Raw genomic sequence first — 11,726 nt, 5'->3', positions numbered from 1 at the left:
CTAGATTAACTTGATTAGATATGTGGATTGATATTTCTTAGAAAAGTGTTGGATCAGCCGTTTTTTTGACAGATGAAGATTAGTTCATGTTCAGAGGTGTGGCACCGTGTTGTTTCTCAATCTGTAACACAAATTAGGATACACCAAGCAATAAAGATTAATTTTATTTCCCATTTTGCCTTTTTTTATTTAAACATATACAATAGCCCTGTCGTTGTCAAAAAGTAGTTCTGCAACTGTATCAGTGGCATGCTAAGCTGTGAAAGTTTAGAAATTCCTGCAACTATTCTTCCTCGAAGCTTTTAAGGGTAACTGCAAAAACACGAATGACTTCAGGGCAAATTCCAACCTCCGTTGAGACAGCTTCATTTGTTTGATGTTTTTTCAAAGAAGCATCAATTGAGTTCGTTTGAGTGCTTCAGATTTAAGCTTTTTTTCCCCCTGACAACCTAGTCTGTAATCTCTAATATTAGCAAAGTACAGGGGTTTTTGTGACCCATGAACTTTGCCACTGAGACAATTTCAGTAGGAAACTTTTATAATTTTTTTTTGTATATTTGTTGATGCTCTCACTAAATCATGGCAGTATATTAGACATAATCTGTGGGGAAAAAATGAGCTTTTCTGCCTTCTCCCAGTGTTCTAGAGACAGCCAATAAGTGGCAGGAGGCAGGTTTTAGGACTATCAATCACACTGCGAGCGATTGAAGTTGTAAAGTGGCAATACATGAAAAAGGTTCAATGGGGTATGTGAATACTGTCACAAAGCATTGTAGTTCAATCAGATAGGATGATGAAAAAACAGTTGCCATGTACATGAAGGTCTCTTCCTGAGCAGAAACAATGAGAGGGAACAGTAAGTGCACCTTGAACCTGAAATTTGTGAACATTTTTAACACTGTACAAGACTGATAGTCCCTCTAAGGCTGCACATGTCCGGCACTGGCATAATATTCAAAAACATTTACCATTTCATTGCAGTCGTGGTGGGATTAAAACTTTAAACATATTCAATAAGAGCTATTCAAAGACAGGAATTATTTGTTCACTGCAAACTGTGTGAATCTCTTCTGCCTCCTGGCAAATTGACAATGGTTCCAATACAACGAATCCACCCACTAATTAACTAAGACTATAAATCATAAATAGTTGAGCGACAACTTGTAGAACCACCGTTGGTTAATCCAACATAAAGACATTCACATCCTCTGCATTCTAGAGTCGTAAATACATATCTTTTGTCAGAAACATATTCAGTTTTGATGCAAAAGGTCTGACAGAGAAGGTAACAAAGATATACCTACCCAAGACTAAGATATACCTAAGACTGCATTCACACCAGTCGTTCTTAGCCTGCTTTAAATCAATTCCAGTTAATTTACCTTGAAATTGCGATATGGTTTTAACTGATAACTTTACTGTCAGGTTATGTTGGTATGAGGACCCAAATGTAGATGGACGGAGAAAGTAGATGAAGAATTGTTTTAATTAAAAAAATAAGAACGAAACTTGCAGTGAAGAAAAATAAGTTTCTTATTTCTAAGTGGCAAGTTCTCCCACTTAGAAATCATGGAGGGGTCTGGAATTTTTATCTTAGGCGCATGTCCACTATGAGAGACATAATCTAAAAAAGAATCCAGAAATCATAATGTATAATTTTTTATATAATTTATTTGTGTTACTGCTGCAAATAAGTATTTGAACACATGTGAAAATCAATGTTGATATTTAATATTAATATTGTTTGTTTGCAATTACAGAGGGCAATTGTTTCCTGTAGTTTTTCCACTAGATTTGCATACACTGCAGCAGGGATTTTGGCCCATTCCTCCACACAGATGTTCTCTAGATCAGCCCGGTTTCTGGGCTGTCACTGAGAAACACGGAGTCTGTGCTCCTTCCAAAGATTTTCTATAGGGTTTAGGTCTTGAGACTGGCTTAAACCATGACGTCTTAGTGCATTACCCACAGTAACATTGGAAACAGCGGACCAGCTCCTCCCGTGCAGTTGATTCCTCAGAAAGGTGAGTAATACACAACGACGTCATGGTTTAAAATCATGCATGGCAAGGACGGTTCCCCTGTTTAAATCAGTACACATCCAGGCCCATCTTAAGTTTGTCCATGATCATTTGGATGATCCAGAGAAGTAATGGGAGAAAGTCATGTGGTCAGATGAGACCAAAATAGAACTTTTTGGTCTTAATTCCACTCATCATTCTTCCACTAGAGGACGAAGAATGATGAGTGCCATCCCAAAAACACCATCCCTACTGTGAAGCATGGTGGTGGAAGCAACATGCTTTGGGGGTGTTTTTCTGCACATGGGACAGGACGACTGCGCTCTATTGACCAGGACCATGTATTGTGAGATTTTGGGGAACAACCTTCTTCCTCATCTTTCTTAGGATCATTGATACATCATACTGTGAGATCTTATGCATATATACGTGTGGCAGGACCAGTGCGATGAAAAATGGGCAACTAAAATTTAAAACCACTATTTTAATGTAGGTAGAATGAATTGCAATAACACCATTTTTAAAGTTACCTTGAAGGAACACAGACCCGCTACAGATGAGGCTCAAGAAAATTTCACTCAATTTAATAATTTTAATTACTATGTACCCATACTTTAGTCAGTATGAAAATACTTAAGACAACTCACATTAAAGATAGACAATTTACAGCTCAGCTCGGGACGGCAGCACAGATCAGGATAGTGACCTAAACAAAAGAAAACACAGCAAACAAGACAGAAATAAAAATAAAGTTGTGCACCAAACCAGAAAAAGAACCACCACCCGGAAAGTCCACCACCAAACACAGAGAGCTGGCTGTTTTCTGACAAATATAAAAGAAATAAGAACCACAACCTTCAATTTATGTAAATAAATTAAATCACAACAATTACAATATATTCCAGTCCAAACCACGATAAATAGTCAAGCAGAGATAGTGTGCATTAAATAATGGTCTGTCCGTAAGCTGGGACGAACCACCAAGGCCGCAGCAGAAGATGACCCACACTGAGCAGCACTAGCGTCTAATCAAAAATAAATGTTAGAAACAGGCACTGGTGTGGTGCATTCACAGCCTACAAGGCATACACACAGTGGAAATTGAGCTAGGATATGTAGTCTTCCTTATCTCTGCTACAGGGTAGCTAATCAGCGACAAAGCAAAATAAATGGTGCTTCTGGATTGCCTGCTTTGCAAACACCAGCCAATAGCATGCTAAGTAGCCTTTTAGGCTATGTCAGCTTCCCAAACTCCATCTTACTTCAAATATTTTAGATATATTGTACAAAAAGAGTAGCTGAATATTCTGCAAATGACCTGGAGTTAGGGCTTTGCAGAAGAAATCTACAGAAAAATCTACAAAGAGGTGAATCCAGACTAAATAGATGTAGATCCTCTATCTCTAAAGCAGAGAACCTTGACTTCTGTTTTACCATACAGAGGTAAATACTCAAGACTATATGTCTTGAGTATTTTATTTGCTTTTTGTTACAGTGATTATTGTGTTTATCTTTTAGTGTTTTCTATGCATTTATGACATCCCACTCATCTTGAACATGATACAGGATGAATAAAATAATGTAACTTCTATAGCTATACAATGTGGCTAATCAGCTATGCAAAAGGACGAAAGCCCAATGATGTTTTAATGAAGATTGGCCACCAGGCTGGTCCAATTTAGCCATGAAACCTCCCACACTAAAATGAGAGGTGTTTCAGTTTCATTGTCCAACCCCTGTTGATGAGAAAACGGACTGAAATATGACCGAAGAGGAAACTATTGCGAAAGATATTCGTAATATTATCACGTTTCTTAGCCCTAAAACAGTGGGTTTTATTTTGCAGATTAACTGTGACTACGTAGAAAAAGTTATTTCAATCGTAACTGTTTGTTTCTTCAAGTTTGGAGGGGAGGCATTTTTTTGGCAAAGCCTATTATTAGCCTTCCGATATCTGCATGCCCTCTCTATTTTCCTCAGCTATTATCCTATTGATGTGAAACTCATACCAGTAGCTCAGTGGATAAGTGGAATTATGTAGAAAAGATTATGTCCCTCTTAACTCTTTATTTCTTCAAGCTAGGAAAGGGATGCATATTTTGACAATATGGATTTTGAGCCTGCCGATATATGCATGCCCAATCTATTTTCCCCAAATATCATCCTTTTGATTGAAACAGTACCAGTAGCTCAGAGAACAGAAATTATGTAGAAAAGTGAAATCCTTCCTAACTCTGTTTAGCTGAGTTAGCAGGGGATACATGTTTTGGCACAGCAAATTGTGAGCTGCCGATATTTGCATGCCCTGTTTTTCAGTTGAAAAGTGTTGTACAGATATGAAAGTCACTCTATTAGCTCAGAGGATATGTGTCATCCTCTAGAACATTTCATATAATACATTACTATCCAAAATCTTCAAATTGCAGGACAAGCATTTTCTGGCAAGGGACATTTGGAGGCCGCTGGTGACCTTCCTCACCTGTCAGTGGATAGGTGAGGAAGGTATAATGATCTTATAATGAATGCATAAGATCAAATATGATCTTATGCATTCATTATTTCACAACACAGTAAGAAATATTCATAAAGAACCCACTTTACTCAAATCTAACTCTTAAGTAATTCACATTCATCAATCTGTGTCAACTGGGCGTTTCTTGACACAATGATGGTGGTACCACTCTTACAAAAAAATCCCATGAAATTCACATGTGACCACATGTGGTTCCCATTTTCCACATGTGATAAAGTATTTTGTTCATGTGATCCATGGTTTATTCAACATGGGATCACATGTGATCACATATTTCTCACATGTGCCTTAGTTTATGTGCCTCTGGCATAACTTAAATGAATGTTAAGTTATGCCATAGGCATAAACTTCAACTTTAAGACAAAGCGACACTTATATTTATGTGTTAATAGAAATATTTGATAATAATATAGTGTATATAGTTAACTAAAAAAAATAACCAACTGGTGTGAAATAAAAGTATAAAATGCTTTATAAAATAAAATAATACAAAATAAAGGGTTTAAGCCTGAGCTATTATATATATTTATGGATAAAGTGGACTTGAAGAATTGGCTTTTTTTCCCCGAACAAAAGGTAAGAAATGTTTTAGTTGATTTGAATCTCGAGGTGTATCGAAAATGTTTGCACAGAAATACAAATCTGGAAAGTAATGCGGACATTTTGCAGTTTGAAGGCATTATCTTGAGTCCTACAGGTCCCAAAACAAATTAGTGTGGATTTGATGGTTTGATGCTTCACCACTTAAACTTTACCTCGGCTATTTTTTTAATGGAGGGCAGAACAGACGGCAGCTGTTTTTTCAGTCAAAATTAAAGTTGAGGACCGTTATAATAAAACGGTCATTTCTCCACCCTCCCTCCATGTCTGGAGAGCGTGCAGATGTGTGAGCTCGCTATTATGATGACATTCTTCCAGTAGAAAAATATAAATGGACCTGTTACTGTTTGTAACACTGCATGATTTTTCTTTTAATTGCAAAGAGAATCATAGTTTATCAACTGAAGTGTTTTTTTAGCCTGACACAGGATAGTCACCAAACAACGTCACGTTATGCTGCTTTACTTAGCAGATCAGAGCACCCCATGTCATTCTGGTCAATTACATACTGATGTAAAAGTAGGACTTTGCTGTGTGTGTGTGTGTGGGGATGTGCGTGCGCGTGTGTGTGCACATAAAATATAGTCAAGATCATAGGAGCTTTCTTTTATTTATTTTTACATTTTGTTCGAGGCCAGTGGTCCAGTGAAGCTCAGATGAGGAATGAATGGGGCAACACATCAGAACAGCCAAAGGACCTCATCACCTTCAGCACTGGAGAAGGAAAACTCCCCACCTGAGCATCACCACCCTTGTGCCAGTAACCACAGCATCTTCACCTGTGGTTACTGGCACATATAAGAAGACCCCTATACAAGCCACCAATGCCAACATGTGTGTGTGTGTGTTCTAACCATCCTTGAAGACATTAAGGAGACTCAGAGGGTTCACAGTCGAATGCTACAGTCTCTCCTGAAACATCGTGAAGGACCAGTCGCTGAGGTTTTACCCGAGGTTTTGTTTTCCCTCTCTGGACTGGCACTGATGATATTTAACCCGTTTCTAGACATCTGATTTTGACACGTTTATTGTCTGGGCATAATTTTGGGCAAATCTGTATGGAGTCATACTCAGAAGTTAAAAGTTGTTTCTGGTTCTCAACAGTGTCAAACAGAAGTAAATAACATCACATCTTTCACACATCATTCACATGTAAAAAGTTGTGTGAACCACATGTGTGGTTTTCATGTGGTCACATGTGACTTTCACATGTGATTTTCATGGGATTTTTTTGTAAGGGCACTTATTGCTGTCTTACCCTCTGTTGTGACATAATGAATTCATAAGATCAAGTAAAAACAGGGCATGCAAATATTGGCAGCTCATAATTTGGTGTGCCAAAATATGCATCCCCTGCTAATTGAAGAAACAAACAGTTAAGAGTGAAATAACTTTTTCTACATAATCACACTTGTTCTATGAACTGCTGGTATGAGTTTTATATCAATAGGATAATATTTGAGGAAAATAGAGAGGGCATGCAGATATCGGCAGGAACAAAATCCATATTGCCAAAAAATGCATCCCCTGCTAACATGGAGAAATAAATAGTTAAGAGGGATTTTACCTTTTCTACGTAATGACACTTGTTCTCTGATCTACTTCTGCAAGTTTCATATCAACAGGACAATAGACAGGGGATACAAATATTGGCAGGCTCAGAAATTAAAATGCATCCCCCCTACATTAATAGACTAGACAGTAAAGGATGATATAAAATATTCTATATAACGGGCTTCTGCTTTGTAATGCTTTAAGCTATTATGGTGTTAAAAGAAAAATCGGGGAATTTCAAACCATCTGCGGAGAACATTTTTATCGGACACTGACTGAAAAACGTTCGATTCATATGTCTAAATAAAGGTATAAAAACCGTATTTATTTCAATTAATCTGCGAAATAAAACCCACCGTTTTATAGCTTACATGGTTAAGAAACGTGATAATGTTACGAATATCTTCAAAAGTTTCCTCTCCGGTCATATTTCAGTCCGTTTTCTCATCAATATGCGAGAGTTTAGAGCGATGCGCGCTCCCGCGACAGGGCATGCAATTCTCGGCAGGCATGCGTTTCTCGGCATAACAGGATTGTCGCCGAGATTCGCAGTGGCCCTGTAGGATTAGTCTTCCGGCGACGGGAAGGACTGAGCGGCGGAGAGGACCGCGCCCACCACCCCCATTGGGCTAGCTAAGAGTCCATTCTTCCTTATTTTTTATTTTTTTTATTGCAAACAAAGAACATATGTGAACAACATAGAACAGTAATAATTGCAAACAGATACAACATAAATGGGCTTTACAGAACATAGAACAATTATTTTACAATGTCAAAATGAAATGGGTTCTCGAGGGTTGCAGTTCTTTTAAGGGCAGTTATGATTTGAATGGCTTTTGCATTTGAGCTGATTTTTAAGGATTCTAAATAGATATTAATAGAAGATAATAAAATCTGGAAATTAGGTTTTTGTTGTAAATGTTTGGAGGTGTGAATATGATATTTACCATAAATAATAAAAAAGTTGACAACATATAAAAATTCTGTTTTGACAAGTTCACATTTCTCCATCCCAAACAAAATATCCTTATCTGTTAAAGTAATATTGAGATTTTTTTGATGAAAAAAAATTGACATATCTCTCCAGAATATTTTGGTATAATTACAATCCCAAAAAAGATGAACAAGCTTTTCCTCATTATTTTTACAAAAAGTACACATAGGGTCCAAATCCCATTTATATCTTTTTATCAAAAATGCTTTAACAGGATAAACATTGTGAATAATTTTATAAGAAATTTCTCTTACTTTATTGTTTATTAAGTATCTTTTTAGGAGTATCCAAGTCCACTTCCAATTTATATTTTCAAAAATGCTGGACCAATAAAATATACAAGCTGGTGAAAAAACATCTCGTAATAGAATCTTTCTTAACATTTTGTTGGTTGTTTTCTTACTTAAAAAAGGGCAATCATAATCAACATAAATGGAGTTTGGATCAAAATTTGGCACTGAGTGAATTGGATTTGGAGGTAAAGATGATAAAAGCTTTAATGACCCACTGGGGATTGCGTCAAACACCACAGCATATTCTTTAGGGGTGACAGGAAATTGGAAATGTAACATAAAATCAGTATAAGACAATAAATGACCATTTGGATTTAATAATTGGCTTACAAGTAATATTCCCCTATCAAACCATTTTCTATAAAAGATTGTCTTATTTTTGTATTTAATGTCTTTATTATTCCAGATATAGTATTTATGGGGAGAAAAATTGTGTTTGTACAAAAGTGACCAGCTTAAGAGCATTTGTTTATGAAACGTAGATAGTTTTAGGGGTATTCTGGGTATACTGTAATTGCATCTAAGAAGAAAGGGTCATTCCATTCTTCCTTATACAGACTTATGCATTGACTCTGCCGCTCATTACTGCCCCACATCTTTTTTTTAAGTGATTCATCTTTTGTAATAAATTATTGTTAACTTTTATTGGCTCGTTTTTAAAACCCTGCCCACAGTTCCTGCAGTTTTTATTTATCAAATCTACCACTCGGGTCCCACATTAGCATGAAAGTCCCACGAAATAAACATTATCTTTTCTGTCTGTGACTCGGCACTGAGCTAGTTGCTAATGTAGCCGCTGTCATCCGACTCATCTGCTGTATGTACTCTGCGTTGTGTGTAATCGGCAAAGGGAACCAGGAGACGAGGACACCGGGGTGTATTGCAGCAGTAGGGCAGGTTTATTCTGTTTAAAACAAGAATATTTCAGCACTCCAGTTCTTGGGCTCTGGCTTTCCCACACACACCTCTCCCCAGCGCAGCTTGGCGCGAACTGATACAGGACTGTGTTAAAACCAACCAAAATTCTCTCAGACATTCACAAATAATAAAGTAAAATGTCAAGACAATTAAAATAAGACCCAAACAAAAATAATCTGCCCATTAGTTACAATATTTTATAATTCAAACTGAATTAATAACAAAAAGGATTTTCCATTATAATATGAAAATATATGAAATACATTAATCTATCATTTTGAAGCAACTCACATACCTGTTTAAAACAAGAATATTTCAGCACTCCAGTTCTTGGGCTCTGGCTTTCCCACACACACCTTAACCAATCAAAAGAACAAAAATGACCACATTGGCACGGTAAACTCAATAAATGTTATTAACGTGGGAATTAAGTACCCAGTACAGTGCTGAGCTAAACATAAAACAGTTGGGGAACAACATATAACAACTTGTGAGTTTGGCAAACATACTTTTAAGGACATTTTGAATACTTTTAATACACAAACAGACGACAGCTTTGTACGCTTACCTCTCCGCAGCGCAGCTTGGCACGAACTGAGGAGGGCAGCGCGAACACACAGGATATGACAAGGAGACAGGAAACAAGAAAATAAAAGCTTCTCGGCCAAAATAAAATACAATTCAAAAACTAAGAAAAACAAATATACACAGGTAATGAGGATGGATTTGAGGTGAAATATAAACGGCTTTACACACTTGCTACATCCACCCCTCCTATATTTCACCAAAATCCAAGTCAGTCTAAATTTTACAATCCCAATACAAGGAAAACTGACAAATTTGATAAAGACTTAACACAGGGTTGCCATAACCAAGTACAGCATTCAGCTTGAGAGCCACCTACAAAACAGGTTTCGAAGGAACATACGGTTGATCAGGCCTCTGCCCTTCTCAGATCAATATGATGCCATTTACACCATATAATTCTGTGTCAACTTTAAACCCAACACAATACCGGATGTATATTTGAGGAAAACAATATTCCATTACAGTTATATTGCTGAACTGTCCATATACGTAAAGACTCTAAACAAATGAGTTCACTCAAAACCAAGTAAGAATGGATTGGGATTTTTTGGCTCACAGAGTTTGCCAAATCCCTAAAATCAAAAGGTCTTTGAACCATGGATTCAATGAGTCTGTTCACCCTTTTGCTGATCCTGCCCACCCGAGTCCTAACAACTTGGTCAGTATTCTCTGGGGGATGACACATGTCCATGTTAGCTTCTGAATTTACAGGAAGAGCCTCTGTGTCCGTAGAATGAGCTTGACTCACTGTATGTAACTCTTCCTCTGCCAGATGACTATCAGCATGTTCACCTGAGAGTTCCATCACACTGTGAGGCGTCACAAGACTCTGGTTGGATAAGCCTGGTTCTGACACCTCTCGATCCAGAGAAACATTGCTGTCACAGTTCGTCGATTTACTCATCTCCCATGCATTATCTCTATCATCCAAACTTCTCTCTTCCAAAGCATCAAAGGAGTCCGACAGGCCTTGTGCCTCCTCTGCCCCGACAACAGCGATCTCATCCTGGGGTGTTCCCACGGGTAGAAAGCTGATGTCCAGTATCAGATTTCTGTGCACGATTTTTTTGTTACCTTGTTTGTCCTCCAACTTGTATGTGTGAGTTTGGAGATTCCTGTCAACAACTGTGTAAACTTTAGCACTCCACTTGTCAGATAACTTTTTCTTCCCCCTTTCACCCTTGTTTGCTAACAGGACCCTGGCTCCAATGTTCAAATGGGTACCTTTCACTTTTCTGTTGTACCCTTCTGCCTGTTTATCTTGTTCTTCCACAGCATGTGCTTGAGCTATCCTAGCTGCTTCATACAGATGTGACATAAGTGTTTCGGCATAGTTCTTATGATCAGTAGTCACCGGATCACACAACACCTGTTTGAAGATCACATCCACAGGGAGCCTCGGAACCCGACCAAACATGAGTTGGAATGGAGCAAATCCTGTAGTCTCATGAACTGTTGCATTATATGCAAAAGTCAATGTTTGTATTTGTTCAGGCCATTTATTCTTCTCTCTGAGTGGCAATGATCTGAGCATGCTGCCAAGTGTGCGGTTGAACCTCTCGGTGCCCCCGTTCCCCATGGGATGGTATGCAGTGGTGTGAGACTTTGATACTCCCGCCAGTCGAAGCAATTCAGTGTCAAGAAAACTGGTATAAGTATATGAGATCAATCCAGGTACACGCAGAAAAGGTGCATAGAGGCCTGAGAGAAAAATAAGTAATCTTGGGGTTTGATTAAAAGTTAATTAAGTTGAATATGAATGAATACAATTAGTAAAATGACTACAAATAATCACATAATAACCTTCTGAAATGTATTTTCTGAAATGTGATCTGTAATTGATTTAACTATGGAATGATTATGGTTGATGATTTATGGTTGATGATTTATAATAAGTGAGAGATGTGATTAATTATTACTGAAGATCAAACTTGTGATAATTTGAAATCAATGTTCAAATGGGTTTAATACAGGTTGAATGTGTTTAACGATTGTAACGGGTAAAAAAGAGAGTTATAGAAAAAGAGGAAAAAAGTATGTTAAAGTCAGCAGGATGGGTGTAGTCCGGCTGACAGGATATGTCGCAAGTTGGGGAGAGAAGGGAGTTTCCACAAGAGTCAGCAGACAGGAGGGGCCATCGGGGCTTTCCATAAAATTCAGCAGATGTTCAGGAAGTCATGTGGACCAAAAACTCTACATACACACATATGGTGGAGAAGTGTATA

This window comes from Xiphophorus hellerii, unplaced genomic scaffold (assembly GCF_003331165.1).
Source record: "Xiphophorus hellerii strain 12219 unplaced genomic scaffold, Xiphophorus_hellerii-4.1 PGA_scaffold_56__1_contigs__length_50000, whole genome shotgun sequence".
NCBI lineage: Eukaryota > Metazoa > Chordata > Actinopteri > Cyprinodontiformes > Poeciliidae > Xiphophorus > Xiphophorus hellerii.
Note: the sequence above shows the minus strand (reverse complement) of the source record.